The sequence below is a fragment of the Salmo trutta genome, chromosome 25 (assembly GCF_901001165.1).
Source record: "Salmo trutta chromosome 25, fSalTru1.1, whole genome shotgun sequence".
In the NCBI taxonomy this organism is placed as follows: Eukaryota; Metazoa; Chordata; class Actinopteri; order Salmoniformes; family Salmonidae; genus Salmo; species Salmo trutta.
This window is the reverse complement of record NC_042981.1, coordinates 37,872,559-37,887,765: the sequence shown is the minus strand read 5'-3', so window position 1 is coordinate 37,887,765 and position 15,207 is coordinate 37,872,559. Positions and strand designations below refer to the sequence as shown.

At 40.8% G+C, this 15,207-nt stretch overlaps 1 protein-coding gene across 1 annotated transcript in view; it reads right to left on the bottom strand.

The window, feature by feature from the left end:
- pnoca (prepronociceptin a) overlaps positions 1 to 6,470 on the bottom strand; it is a 54,512-nt gene extending 48,042 nt beyond the window's left edge. Inside the window, exon 1 of the mRNA XM_029713904.1 lies at positions 6,031 to 6,470. The gene's annotated coding sequence lies outside the window, so the exon portion shown is untranslated. The remainder of the gene's footprint in view (positions 1 to 6,030) is intronic.
- Positions 6,471 to 15,207: the final 8,737 nt, after the last annotated feature.

Below are 15,207 nucleotides of genomic sequence, written 5' to 3'. Positions count from 1 at the left end.
CAGGACAAACAGAACCCACGAAACACACCAAAATTAGAACAAGGCACAGTAATCAGGATACAGAAGAGGCTATACCACTGTGTGCACCAATCACGGTACAGAATTACAGTGTAACAAAATAAGCTTTGAGAGATTTCCCCATTACACTTTCAGTGTAATAAATATTTCTAGGGCAGTACAGTATCAATGTTCTTTTCAAATCTAGGCCAGATATCCTTGTGCTATCCTTGGTCCTCTGTAGCTCAGTTGGTAGAGCATGGCGTATAGTAGGTTTGATTCCCGGGACCACCCGTATGTAAAAAAAAATAAAAATAAGGAAAAATAAGAATGACAAACACGACTGGATGAAAGGGTCTACTAAATGGCATATATTATCATATTATGTTACCTACCTCTCCCTGGAGTGAGACTCTGGCTTGGGTGGTGAGAGATGCAAAGTGAAAAGAGTCCATGGCCTCGTTCAAATGCATTTCCAAAACCAAACTGACAATGTTGGATAGGTGAAAAGGGATACAACGGGCCAGGTTAATGATTACCTTGAAGAAGGGGCAGCAGGAAGGGTGCATCTCTATTTTCAACACCTTTCATAATGGACAGCTTCTAGCCAACCAGTCCAGAAATATGGAGAGCTCTTAACATCTTCTGGTGTAGCAGAAATGGACCAACAAGCATTTGTTTTCACTCTTTGATCCTTGGTTGAGAGCTTGTACCGTTACTCCATATTATTTTCCAAATCAGAGTGCATCATGACCTGCATGAATTCTAAACAGTAGGTATAGATAGATACAGTTGAAGTCGGAAGTTTACATACACACTTAGGTTGGAGTCATTAAAACTCGTTTTTCAACTACTCCACAAATGTCTTGTGAACAAACTATAGTTTTGGCAAGTCAGTTAGGACATCTACTTTGTGCGTGACACAAGTAATTTTTCTAACAATTGTTTACAGACAGATTATTTCACTCACTGTATCACAATTCCAGTGGGTCAGAAGTTTACATACACTAAGTTTAGTGTGCCTTTAAACAGCTTGGATAATTCCAGAAAATTATGTCATGTTCATTTAGAAGCTTCTGATAGGCTAATTGACATAATTTGAGTCAATTGGAGGTGTACCTGTGGATGTATTTCAATGCCTACCTTCAAACTCAGTGCCTCTTTGCTTGAAATGATGGAAAAATAAAGAAAATCAGCCAAGACCTCAGAAAATAAATTGTAGACCTCCACAAGCCTGGTTCATCCTTGGGAGCAATTTCCAAACGCCTGAAGTTACCACGTTCATCTGTACAAACAATAGTACGCAAGTATAAACACCATGGGACCACGCAGCCGTCATACTGCTCAGGAAGGAGACGCGTTCTGTCTCTTAGAGATGAACATACTTTGGTGCGAAAAGTGCAAATCAATCCCAGAACAACAGCAAAGGACCTTGTGAAGATGCTGGAGGAAACAGGTACAAAAGTATCTATATCCACAGTAAAACGAGTCCTATATCGACATAACCTGAAGGCCACTCAGCAAGGAAGAAGCCACTGCTCCAAAACTGCCATAAAAAAGCCAGACTACGGTTTGCAACTGCACATGGGGACAAAGATCGTACTTTTTGGAGAAATGACCTCTGGTCTGATGAAACAAAATATGACTGTTTGGCCATAATGACCATCATTATGTTTGGGGAAAAAAGGGGGACGCTTGCAAGCCGAAGAACACCATCTCAACCGTGAAGCACGGGGGTGGCAGCATCCTGTTGTGGGGGTGCTTTGCTGCAGGAGGGACTGGTGCACTTCACAAAATAGATGACATCATTAGGAAGGTGAAAAGGGATAAAACAGGCCAGGTCAATGATTACCTTGAGGAAGGGGCAGCAGGAAAGGTGCATTTTGAAAGTGCTAGTATTTTCAACACCTTTCATAATGGACAGCTCCTAGCCAACCAGTCCAGAAGTATGGAGAGCTCTTAACATCCTCTGGTGTAGCAGAAATGGACCAACAAGCATTTATGTGGATATATTGAAGCAACATCTCAAGACATCAGTCAGGAAGTTAAAGCTTGGTCGCAAATGAGTCTTCCAAACGGACAATGACCCCAAGCATACTTCCAAAGTTGTGGCAAAATGGCTTAAGGACAACAGAGTCAAGGTATTGGAGTGGCCATCACAAAGCCATGACCTCAATCCTATAGAAAATTTGTGGGCAGAACTGAAAAAGCGTGTGCGAGCAAGGAGGCCTACAAACCTGACTCAGTTACACCAGCTCTGTCAGGAGGAATGGGCCAAAATTCACCCAACTTATTGTGGGAAGCTTGTGGAAGGCTACCTGAAACGTTTGACCCAAGTTAAACAATTTAAAGGCAATGCTACCAAATACTAATCGAGTGTATGTACACTTCTGACCCACTGGGAATGTGATGAAAGAAATAAAAGCTGAAATAAATCATTCTCTCCACTATTATTCTGACATTTCACATTCTTAAAATAAAGTGGTGATCCTAACTGACCTAAGACAGGGAATTTTTACTAGGATTAAATGTCAGGAATTGTGAAAAACTGAGTTTAAATGTATTTGGCTAAGGTGTGTAAACTTCTGACTTCAACTGTATATGTTGTCTCTGTAATAGAGTTAAAAACATATTTAGACGGTATATTCAGATAGTAATGTTAAACTCATATTTGAAATGTAAATTGTCTCATTAGATTTTGTGTTGCCTTGCAACTCCTGTACATTTTCATATAAGTCAGTGTTGTTGGTTTAGCGTCAAGGGAAATCAATAAGGGTAATATGCAGAGCTAAAATGCTATGATACAGCCTGCTTACAAAAGAGAACTATGATAAGCTTTGGTACCCTATTACAACTTAATATATATTAAGTCTACCTCTGATTATACAAAGGCATGAGTTACCTGGAAACATAATGAAACTTGTTTTCATACCAAACGGGACATTAATAAATTGAGTCTATTAAAGTTTATAATTGTGGTTTCACAATTTTAGTTTACATGAAGATAGGGTATATCAAAAAGAATGTATATGCATAGAATTAATTATGTTAGCATAATGTGTTGATATGTTTGCAAATGTCTGGGTGGGGACTCAATGATTCATTTGAAATGGAAGTCATGTTTTAAACTCAAAACATCTCTCTCAGACACACGTACGCATGGACGCACATACAAACGCGCATACACCAGTGCAACGAAGAACTGTTACTTTTGCCAGCACTCAAAGTGAGAATGAACTATAACAAGATCATTATAGTCCCTAGGTTGTTCACGCGAGCGTATGTGTGTGCAGAAATACTTTAAGAAAAGGGATGGGGAAACTCCATTCGATACGCATTAACGCCCATTGTGTGCATTGCCCGTTTGTCGTCAATGGGCCACGCAGTGCATTCTGGGTGATCTCCCACAAAGAGTGCACTCCTTCAAGGAGTCAATGGGAGTCAAAAACCCAACATTAGCATGAATCACATGAACAGCAAGATTACACATCTTTTCAGAGATAATGAACTTGTCATATCGTGTAGCCTTAAAATCGGGACCTTACCTACTTCCAAGGAAAATAGGTATGTTTCTCGACTCATACCCTGACTTTTAGAAGGGATTGCGTGACAGTTGCATTAGCAACTGTGTGACGCAGCATGACAACAAGAACCCAATTGGTCGACAGTCTGCTGGGTGGTGCGTTATACGTTTCTCCACTCATTGTCCATTGAGTTTCCCATCTTCAGTTTTTTTTTAAAGTATTTCTGGTGTGTGTACTGTGTGTGCGTGTGTGTGTGTGTGTGTGTCTGTGTGTCCGTGCACCCGAAGCCAATCTTAGTGAGGTAAGGAAATCAAGGGAAATACGTAACACAAAAATGAACATTCTGTTTTACCATAAGAATACCATTTGTCCCCACTCAGCTATTCTCTCTAGCCTCTGGTCACCCCTATTCACCCTGAGGCCATGCCCCAGTCGCCCTACACCGTCCGGGGCAGACAAAGGGGTCTGTAGAGGTCTGGAGGTGGACCATGGAGGATATTTCATTTATGAATAAAAACCAAAGGGTTCATTGCTCTTGTCCCAGGGACATACAGGGCTTTACTGCTTGTTCAATACTAAGGTTACGACAGGCGGTGCTTTGCTGCACAACACAGTGACGCGAATGACATATATGGAGGGAGACGTCGATGATTTGTCTGGAATTACAATGTGTTGAAATATATATTTGTATGATGGGGATTGCATGATGAATGGCAAGTTCAACCATATTGAACAGCTGGACTGTAAAATAGACCATCTGGGTCTGATTCTCTGGAACCACTGGCTGGATGGCAGCTGATTCCTTTATGAGTTGCAGACGACAGCTAGATAGTGGCCAGAAACATTCATATTGTTTATGGATCATGTCAGGTCGTCTATGTGAAACTGGTGTATAGGAGTCAGGCGCAGGACAGCAGATATGAGTAAATAAACGTATTTTACTCAACATAACATAAATGCAATACAAAAACAGAGCCCAAAATAACGGACCTTCCTACAAAGAAACAATCGCTCACAAACAAACATGGGGGAACAGAGGGTTAAATAATGAACAGGTAATTGGGGGATTGAAACCAGGTGTGTAAGACAAAGACAAAACAAATGGAAAATGAAAAGTGGATCGGCGATGGCTAGAAGGCCGGTGACGTCGACCGCCAAATGCCGCCCGAACAAGGAGAGGGATCGACTTCGGCGGAAGTCGTGACAGATCAAGACATTAACATTTTTTTAAAACATGTTGTGCCTCAGTGCAAAATAGTTTGGGAAACATAAAGGAAAATCACCTTTTTAAGTAACCAAAACTTGCACAATTGAATGCTTTCAGTTGTACAACTGATTAGCTATCCCCCTTTCCCTTTCCCAATTGCCCCTATCACTTCTATTGATTGTTAGAGGTGGCTAAAGTTACCAGAAGTGTGTAGTGACTGTTTAAAGAAATATGAACCATGGATTACACTACAAAAAGTAAAATCTAAACCAGCCTAAATATCTTATATTGATTGATAATTCACTTAAAATTATATTTTTTTACCAAGCTAAATTATTATTATTATGCAATGGTATTTTACCTTAATTGTATTCTCAAAATAAGATAAAATGTTTGTGTAAAAAAAAAGTGAATTATTAATCAATATAAGATATTTGGCTAGCTTAGATTTCACTTTTTTTTGTGTACAGTTTCTCAAGGCAATGACTACTTTCATGAGTAATCATCTCACATTAAGTTGCAAAATACTGAACTTCCCCTTTAATGCTGGATCCACACTATTACACATTGTGTCCACCACCTACGGTACATTTGTCAAGGACTGAATTACATTTTCATAACTGTACGTAAGTGGCTCATACCACATTGCATCATCAGCAAATATCACTAAACAGACCAAACTCGCAGACTAAACTTACAGGGTCCATACTTACAAACTCTTGAGTTAGCCCTCTCCTTAAGCATTCAAGAACAACTATAGCAGCTGTTATAATCTATTTTTCCCCCATTGGAAAAGCTATCTAGTCCACTTCACGACGCCATGTTTTCCCTAACAAAGCTGACTGTTGTGTGCCTGATGACACATTCTGTAATGTTGACGGTCTCAGAAGAGACACAAAACGCTAAATTAGCTCTCTTTGTGAAGCTGGCAGCAACCACTATTTACACTCAAATTAGTTTTCACAATGTTCTGAGCACAGACATTGTGGTACTCTACGAAATAACATTTCCTTAAAGTCTCAGTTGTAACTTCTATGTAACTTCATAGAAGGATGAAAAGGGGATGTGTGTGTGTGCGTGCGTGCATACGCGTGTTCGCTCGTGTGTGTGTGTGTTGTAGTGGATGTGAGCATGCACGTGCGTGTGTCAGTCATAATGTCTGCTTTAAAGGCATGCAGTGCAAATTAATCAACGTCGCTAATTAAAGTGTTGAAATTCATTAACAATTACCTTGGGGGGAAATGACTGCTAGGTAAACAGTTATTTAGAGAGAATGAATGACATGTCTAAAAATACACTTACATTTCTGTGCGTTGACTTTTTCTTTGGATACAAAGTGAACTCGAACAATGTGTTGATTTCTATGCTGGCTGAGAAAAGGACTTCAGGTCAGGGAAGAAGTGATATTGATTTCACTTACAGTTTCCATTGAAAGTGGTCCTACAGATTGAGTTGTGAGAAAACAGGCTACTTTAGTTGACTGATCTAGCTGGCAAGGTAACTGCTGTATGTATTCCCAGTGCTGAGCTAGTAGTAACGAACGTTACGTTAGAGAATGTTTCATCCCCTCTCAACTGAAGTGAATGGACTACTAGCAGCTAGTTAGCTAGCTAGTAGCTACCACAGCCAGTTCAGCTCTAGCTAGCCTTTAGCTACCACAGCCAGTTCAGCTCTAGCTAGCCTTTAGCTACCTGTCAGGTAGCGATATCTAACAGCTGTTGTTTGTATGGAAATGTTTTGTAGCCTTTGTTTTGTCCCGTTTCAAGAGAAGTAATTTGATGTACAAAACAGCTCTACAGGCTTCACTGTTTAGTGCACAACACTATGCTCATCATGTCTTAGCAGGATCAGATGGAGACAGGTGTTCGTCCCTGCAGGGTCAGACAGTCAGGGAAGATCAGTCTACGGAGCTCAGGTGAATTTTGCGGTATATTATAACAATTAGTGGATGGCTACAAAGTTCCATCTTGAGTTGATGGGTAGGCCACAGTCTGAAATCTGGGAATAATGGTAATTTCAGTTATTAAACCATTGACTCTATTCATGGATAATATAATGTATAAATGTACACCAAGGTAATTCTTTGTCATGCCTCATCTGAGCAGGGTCAGATGGTGACAAGGTTCTCATCAGGTTCAGGCAGCCTGGGAAGACCAGTCCGGACATATTTGCATATGTTATTGTCTTGTGAAGGCTGGCTGAATTCTGGCAAAGAGTATGTTATTTTATCTCAGCATGTCTACAGATTCTCCCTTCTCACTGTTTTTGTTTGTGTGGAAATGTTGATACTGGAGACTGTTATCAGAAGAAGCTGTGTAAGCTAGCATTTGTATGCTGTACGCTCTTGTTGGCTGGCCCTCCCTTCATACTCGTCGCCAAACCCACTGGCTCCAGGTCATCTACAAGACCCTGCTAGGTAAAGTCCCTCCTTATCTCCGCTCACTGGTCACCATAGCAGCACCCACCTGTAGCACGCGCTCCAGCAGGTATATCTCTCTGGTCACCCCCAAAGCCAATTCCTCCTTTGGCCGTCTCTCTTTCCAGTTCTCTGCTGCCAATGACTGGAACGAACTACAAAAATCTCAGAAACTGGAAACACTTATCTCCCTCACTAGCTTTAAGCACCAGCTGTCAGAGCAGCTCACAGATCACTGCACCTGTACATAGCCCATCTATAATTTAGCCCATACAACTACCTCTTCCCGTACTGTATTTATTTATTTATTTTGCTCCTTTGCACCCCATTATTTCTATTTCTACTTTGCACTTTCTTCCACTGCAAATCCACCATTCCAGTGTTTTACTTGCTATATTGTATTTACTTTGCCACCATGGACTTTTTTGCCTTTACCTCCCTTATCTCACCTCATTTGCTCACATTGTATATAGACTTATTTTTCTACTGTATTATTGACTGTATGTTTGTTTTACGCCATGTGTAACTCAGTGTTGTTGTATGTGTCGAACTGCTTTGCTTTATCTTGGCCAGGTCGCAATTGTAAATGAGAACTTGTTCTCAACTTGCCTACCTGGTTAAATAAAGGTGAAATAAAATAAATAAATAAAAAATGTATAGCGGCTAAGAAATGCATTGCCATTAATTGGAAGGTTGGTTATCCTCCCACAATGGAGGGGAGAAATGTCAAGTTATGTATCACTAGATGTTATTTATTACAAGATTAAGGGTGTACTGTGCAATTTTCACAAGGCCTGGATGCCTTATATGGAATACTGTAAGATAAAAGGAGTCTGTATTGAAAACATGCCCACATCAGGGGAGATACATATTTAGACAATCCCTAGCTGCTGGGCTGCTCAGTCCTGGCCCTGCGGGTCTCCCCTCCTGTTGATTGTCACTTTGGCCTTGGCCTAACACACCTGAATCCAATATTGAATGTTTCATTATGATCCTAAAGCTAAGTGGGGTGTGTTGGGTTGGTGTGCTGCAGGGCCCTGGATCCCTAGGGGCAGGACAGGGTGACCCAGATATATTGTGTGCAAGTAAAAAGAGCTCTACAGTACTATTAGGCATATGATATGAATTATATGGATGGTGTACTGTTTCCGTGTTAATGTGTAGGCTTATGTGTGTTTTCATTCCCTTTTGTTTTCCAAACCTTTCCCTTGCGACATAAAAAAAAGGTGGGAAGGAAGGAGTTGCGTTTATTGACTAGACCAGTGGGAGTTAGGCGTGGAAGCGGCTTGGGCTGGCTGGGTGGTCTGGCTGAAATTAGATATAGAGGATGTCTTAATAAAGAATCAAAAGTTAAGTCTTTGTACTTTATTTATAAGAGTTGTTCATTTGTTAGGCTATTGGTTGAAGGTGCAACACAATATTGATTATTGAATTATCATTGATCTAGTTCAGACTTATCAATCACTTAAACATATTTAATCATCTCTTACCTAGCTTGATGACTGTGGGCATTTTTGCTTACTTTTTGTTGTTCTAAATAGAGACAGCTAGAAGGGCCATGTGTCATATTAGATTGTGTAGAAATGCAGGAAATGTGCTTTAGATGCCCCAAAAAAATGGGAGGACCCCCAGACCCCCCCGCCAAGTTATGTCTCCCCACTTCTAAAACCAAAGTTACACCCCTGTGAACAACAGACAAACAAATTCAAGTAAAAGATACAAAATAAAACATTTTCTTCTACAGTATACAGTATTTCTATCACGATGAAGCAGTCTGCCAATCTCTAAATGAAGCCCAAAGAATTATAGGAAACAGAGACCCTCTTGAGCACCTCATTTTTGTCTGCAGAATGACATCTATCTGGCTAATAACTGGGGCCTCAATGAAAAACATGGACTGGTGTCGGGACCTTGAGGACAAAAATAAACTGGTGTGTTAGAAATTCCCAGGCTAATTTCTGGTCCCTGTCTGTCCCTGCCTCATGGTTTTAATCAACCTGAACCCAGACAGTAGTTACTGATGCATTCGGCCTGTTTTCCTCTCTTCTCCTCCATACACAGGGGAATGGGATGGGATGGAGAAAACTGGGAGAAAATGGAGAGAAAACTCAGAGAAATCAGTGGGCTTGGTTAGTGTGTGAAGATAAGAGCTGTTATCTTTGTCTCTGCAGGTGTTGAGAGTCGTGATCCAATCGAGGTGCTGCTGATGGAATTAATTGACTCCTGAACCCAGGGACTCAATAGTACACAATTAATTTAAAATCTAGAAACAAATTTTGAATCCTGACCAAACACTCACTGACGTCAAAAGGTGTTGTTTTGGGAATAAGTACATCAGTCTTAAATTAATGGAAGTGGGTCATCTTAGGAAACAATGAAGATGCTAGTTAGCTGGGGAAGAATTCCAAACTCACTTACACAGACAACACTGTTCAGGTTTCTCAAAGAACAGAATAAGTGTTGCTCAATAATTCTCAACAGAATTCCTAAAACCGTTTTGCTTTCTTCATTAAAACCTTGTGAAAAGCTAAATCTCTCGTACACAGACTAAGTAAACATAAATGGTACCGTCATGATACAACGATGCACTAGATAATGAGCAGCGTTCGTTTTGCCGGTTTTCCTCATAGCCGCAGGAAGTAGGGGTGCTGAAAAATCGTAATAAAAGTAGTGCATTACTAGTAGAGACTAAGCTAAACCAAACCTTCCAGAAATATGACTGTACCCACTTGGCACGAACTGCTGGAATCACTGTTGTCATTTCAAAAAATCTAAATCAATGTGAAGACGTTGAATCAACATGGAAAACGGATTGGATTTGCAAAACATCATCGATGTAAAGGAATTTATTGAATTTCTGTATTTTTTTTTCACCCATCTTTTCCTGTAAATCCAATGAGATGGTTCATTTTTTTAATTTCACCAGGTAGGCTAGTTGAGAACAAGTTCTCATTTACAACTGCGACCTGGCCAAGAAAAAGCAAAACAGTGCGACAAACAACAGCACAGAGTTACACATGGAATAAACAAACATACAGTCAATAACACAATATAAAAAGTATATGTACAGTGTATGCAAATGAGGTAAGATGAGGGAGTTAAGGCAATACATAGGCCATAGTGGCGAAATAATTACAATTTAGCAATTAAACACTGGAGTGATAGATGTGCAGAAGATAAATGTGCAAGTGGGGTGCAAAGGAGCAAAAAAATAAAATAAAATAAATAACAGTATGAGGATGAGGTTGGATGGGCTATTTACAGATGGGCTATGTACAGGTGCAGCGATCTGTGAGCTGCTCTGACACCTGGTGCCTAAGGAGATATGAGTCTCCGGCTTCAGTGATTTTTGCAATTCGTTCCAGTCATTGGCAGCAGAGAACTGGCAGGAAAGGCAGCCAAAAGAGGAATTGGCTTTGGGGGTGACCAGTGAAATATACCTGCTGGAGCGCGTGCTACGGGTGGATGCTGCTATGGTGACCAGTGAGCTGAGATAAGGTGGGGCTTTACCTAGCAAAGTCTTATAGATGACCTGGAGCCAGTGGGTTTGGTGACAAATATGAAGCGAGGGCCAGCCAACAAGAGCATACAGGTCGCAGTGGTGGGTAGTATATGGGGCTTTGGTGACAAAATGGATGGCACTGTGATAGACTACACCCAATTTGCTGAGCAGAGTGTTGGAGGCTATTTTGTAAATTACATCACCGAAGTCAAGGATCAGCAGGATAGACAGTTTTACGAGGTTATGTTTGGCAGCATGAGTTAAGGATGCTTTGTTGCGAAATAGGAAGCCGATTCTAGATTTAATTTTGGATTGGAGATGCTTAATGTGAGTTTGGAAGGAGAGTTTACAGTCTAACCAGACACCTAGGTATTTGTAGTTGTCCACATATTCTAAGTCAGAACCGTCCAGAGTAGTGATGCTGGACGGGCGGGCAGGTGCGGGCAGCGATCGGTTCAAGAGCATGCATTTCGTTTTGCATTTAAGAGCAGTTGGAGGCCACGGAAGGAGAGTTGTATGGCATTGAAGCTCGTCTGGAGGTTAGTTAACAAAGTGTCCAAAGAAGGGCCAGAAGTATACAGAATGGATCAGAGAATCACCAGCAGCAAGAGCGACATCATTGATGTATACAGAGAAAAGAGTCGGCCCGAGAATTGAACCCTGGAGCACCCACATAGACTGCCAGAGGTCCGGACAACAGGCCCTCCGATTTGACACACTGAACTCTATCTGAGAAGTAGTTGGTGAACCAGGCGAGGCAGTCATTTGAGAAACCAAGGCTGTTGAGTCTGCCGATAAGAATGTGGTGATTGACAGAGTCAAAAGCCTTGGACAGGTCGATGAATACAGCTGCACAGTATTGTCTCTTATAGATGGCGGTTATGATATCGTTTAGGACCTTGAGCGTGGTTGAGGTGCGCCCATGACCAGCTCGGAAACCAGATTGCATAGCGGAGAAGGTACGGTGGGATTCAAAATAGTCGGTGATCTGTTTGTTAACTTGGCTTTCGAAGACCTTAGAAAGGCAGGGTAGGATAGATATAGGTCTGTAGCAGTTTGGGTTTAGAGTGTCTCCCCCATTGAAGAGGGAGATGACCGCGGCAGCTTTCCAATCTTTGGGGATCTCAGACGAACCGAAAGAGAGGTTGAACAGACTAGTAATAGGGGTTGCAACAATGGCGGCTGATAATTTTAGAAAGAGAGGGTCCAGATTGTCTAGCCCGGCTGATTTGTAGGGGTCCAGATTTTGCAGCTCTTTCAGAACATCAGCTATCTGGATTTGGGTGAAGGAGAAATGGGGGAGGCTTGGGCAAGTTGCTGTGGGGGGTGCAGGGCTGTTGACTGGGGTAGGGGTAGCTAGGTGGAAAGCATGGCCAGCGGTAGAAAAATGCTTATTGAAATTCTCAATTATTGTTGATTTATCGGTGGTGACAGTGTTTCCTAGCCTCAGTGGGCAGCTGGGAGGAGATGCTCTTATTCTCCTTGGACTTGACAGTGTCCCAGAACTTTTTGGAGTTTGTGCTACAGGATGCAAATTTCTGTTTGAAAAAGCTAGCCTTTGCTTTCCTAACTGCATATCGCGGGGGCTATTTGATGCTAATGCAGTACGCCTCAGGATGTTTTTGTGCTGGTCAAGGGCAGTCAGGTCTGGAGTGAACCAAGGGCTATATCTGTTCCTGGTTCTACATTTTTTGAATGGAGCATGCTTATTTAAGATGGTGAGGAAAGCACTTTTAAAGAATAACCAGGCATCCTCTACTGAAGGAATGAGCTTAATATCCTTCCAGGATACCCGGGCCAGGACGATTGGAAGGATTAGAAAGAAAATATGTTTGTTGTTTTTTCTTTGAATTCACATTAGTTGACAACTCAATCAAATGTAAATCAAAACTAGACGTTAAAACTGATGTCTGTGCCCAGTGAGTAGTTTTACACTGTCGTTTTTTTACTGAAAGTCATTCATACACTGCTAAGTTTATAATAGCAGATAATACCGTAGGCCTGGCACTAGCTGGCTTTAGAGATGCAATCAGAGCCAGTGATGCAGAAAGTGTTAATGTAGAGCCAGAGAGCCGCTTCTGAGATGGTTTGACGCTTTGGGGAAAGAATGGCCATTCGCTCAGCACAGTCCAACCAATAAAACTTCTCCCCTCTCTGATTCCACTGACAGTAATTACAGTGACAAATCACTCCGGTGACGCAGGAGAGAGATTCTCCCAGGACGGATCTCTGTCTTTATTTCTCTTACTCTCTTCCGTTTTTCTCTTACACTCTCTTTTTCTATGCTTCTGTCTCTCTATGTTTCTCTCTCTCTTTCCTGTCCCCTCTCCACATAAATCCTGATGTTGTTATGGTGAATGGACATGCTACATAAGCAACAGAAAAGTAACACATTAGAACATTGAACATACAGAGAACAATAAACAAGTAAATCTGATTCAGGGGACTCTGATTTCACCAGATAGTTTACAAAGAATTTCCTGATATGGACTCAAGGAACATTATGGAATTACATGGAAAATCTGGTATTCAACAAGAACCCGAATTACCTGATATTGGTCATCTGAGTATCCAGGACCCAATGTATGCTTTGCACTGCTCTTCCCCACCCTATGTAATTTGTCCAACTATAAACTCCCATCTGTGCAGGTCTGATAATTCACCTCTAAGCTTCCTCTCCTCATTTAAGTCACTGTCGGGAATCCTCCTCTAATACAGGAAGAGAAGAACTCCTGATTCGGATCCTGTTATCACTGCCTTAATACTAACACCAATTTAGGTCTGGTGGGTGGCACAACGGCGGGCGATTGCAGTAGAGTGCAGCAGTGTGGTGAATTGCAAGGCTTGAGAGGTAGTGTGTTATAATGACAATGAAATCATGATCCACTTCAGGCCTTCTCTAGGCTACACATGGCTGCTGGGCTGCAGGGCAGAGTTACTTCAACTATGAGGAAAATAATTATAATTCAAGTCGTTCTTGAATTACGGTGGCATATATAAATGTATTTGGGTACATCTTCCCATTCTAAATCAACTGATATGGTAGCTTAATGACTTTAAATAATTGTTACCATTATGATAATATTGCGCTACCAGTAGGAGTAACACCAAATGATGGTAACACCAATGAGAAATGTTTGGTAAATTAAGATTTTCTGAAATGGAGGCTACAAATCCTCAAATCTAAGTTCATCAGTCCTTAAAAATAATTTGCTAAAGTTATAGAATTCATCATTTTGCAAACATTGTTATATCACCTCATTTAGATTGAGTAACACTAAGTGACACTTTTGATTTAGACACACCAAATGATCAATGGAATCGTAAAATGTATGACATACTAAAAGGGTGTGATTAGATAATTGCATTTAATATAATTACATGTAAATTAAATGTATTTATTATTGAATTATAACAGTTTGCCACTGGAGAGAATGCTCAAGGTCCTTGTACACTGAGTGTACAAAACATTGAGTTGCACCCCCTTTTGCCCTCTGAACAGCCTCAATTCATTGGGGCATGGACTCTACAAGGTGTTGAAAGCGTTCCACAGGGATGCTGGGCCATGTTGACTATGCTTCCCACAGTTGTGTCAAGTTGGCTGGATGTCCTTTGGGTGGTGGACCATTCTTGATACACATGGGAAACTATTGAGTGTGAAAAACCCAGCAGCGTTGCAGTTCTTGACACACTCAACCCAGTGCACCTAACACCATATGCCATTGAAAGGTACTTAAATCTTTTGTCTTGCCCATTCACCCTCTAAATTGACCCTCTCAATCCATGCCTCAATTGTCTTAAGGCTTAAAAATCCTTTAACCTCTCTCCTCACCTTTAATCTAGACTGATTGAAATGGATTTACAAAGGTGACATCAATAAGGGATCATAGCTTTCATCTGGATTCACTATGTCATGGAAAGAGCAGATGTTCCTAATGCTTTGTACACTGTATATCTTTGTAATGAGTGATTTTTGAGGCGGTAACACCAATGAATAAACTGAGGGACTCACATTACACTAATAAAACATATTTTCTAGCCTTCTTTGTTTCTTTTGATATATAATGTATAGTGCATACTTTGGTTCACTTTCTACAATTCAAAATAATAGACAGACATCTGTAAATCCCCAAAACATGTCACTACAACTCTACACATCACCTCTGGGATAAGACAATTTGCTTACCCTAAGTACATTAAAACAATGCATAAACATACAGTTTTGCACTATAAAGGACTTGCATTATGTTTTGTCCTTAAACATTAAGGCATTTAAACACAAAAACATGTATGATGTGTAATTATTTGTCATTTGTCACACTTTGAAGTTTATGGAAATGTGAAAAGAATGTCGTAGAATATAACACAATAGATCTGGTAAAAGATAATACAAAGAAAAAAACCAATCATTCTTTTGTATTTTTTTTTGTACCATCATCTTTGAAATTCAAGAGAAAGGCCATAATGTATTATTCCAGCCCAGGTGCTATTTAGATTTTGTCCACTAGATGGCATCAGTGAATGTGCTAAGTTTTAGACTGATCCAATGAACCATTGCATT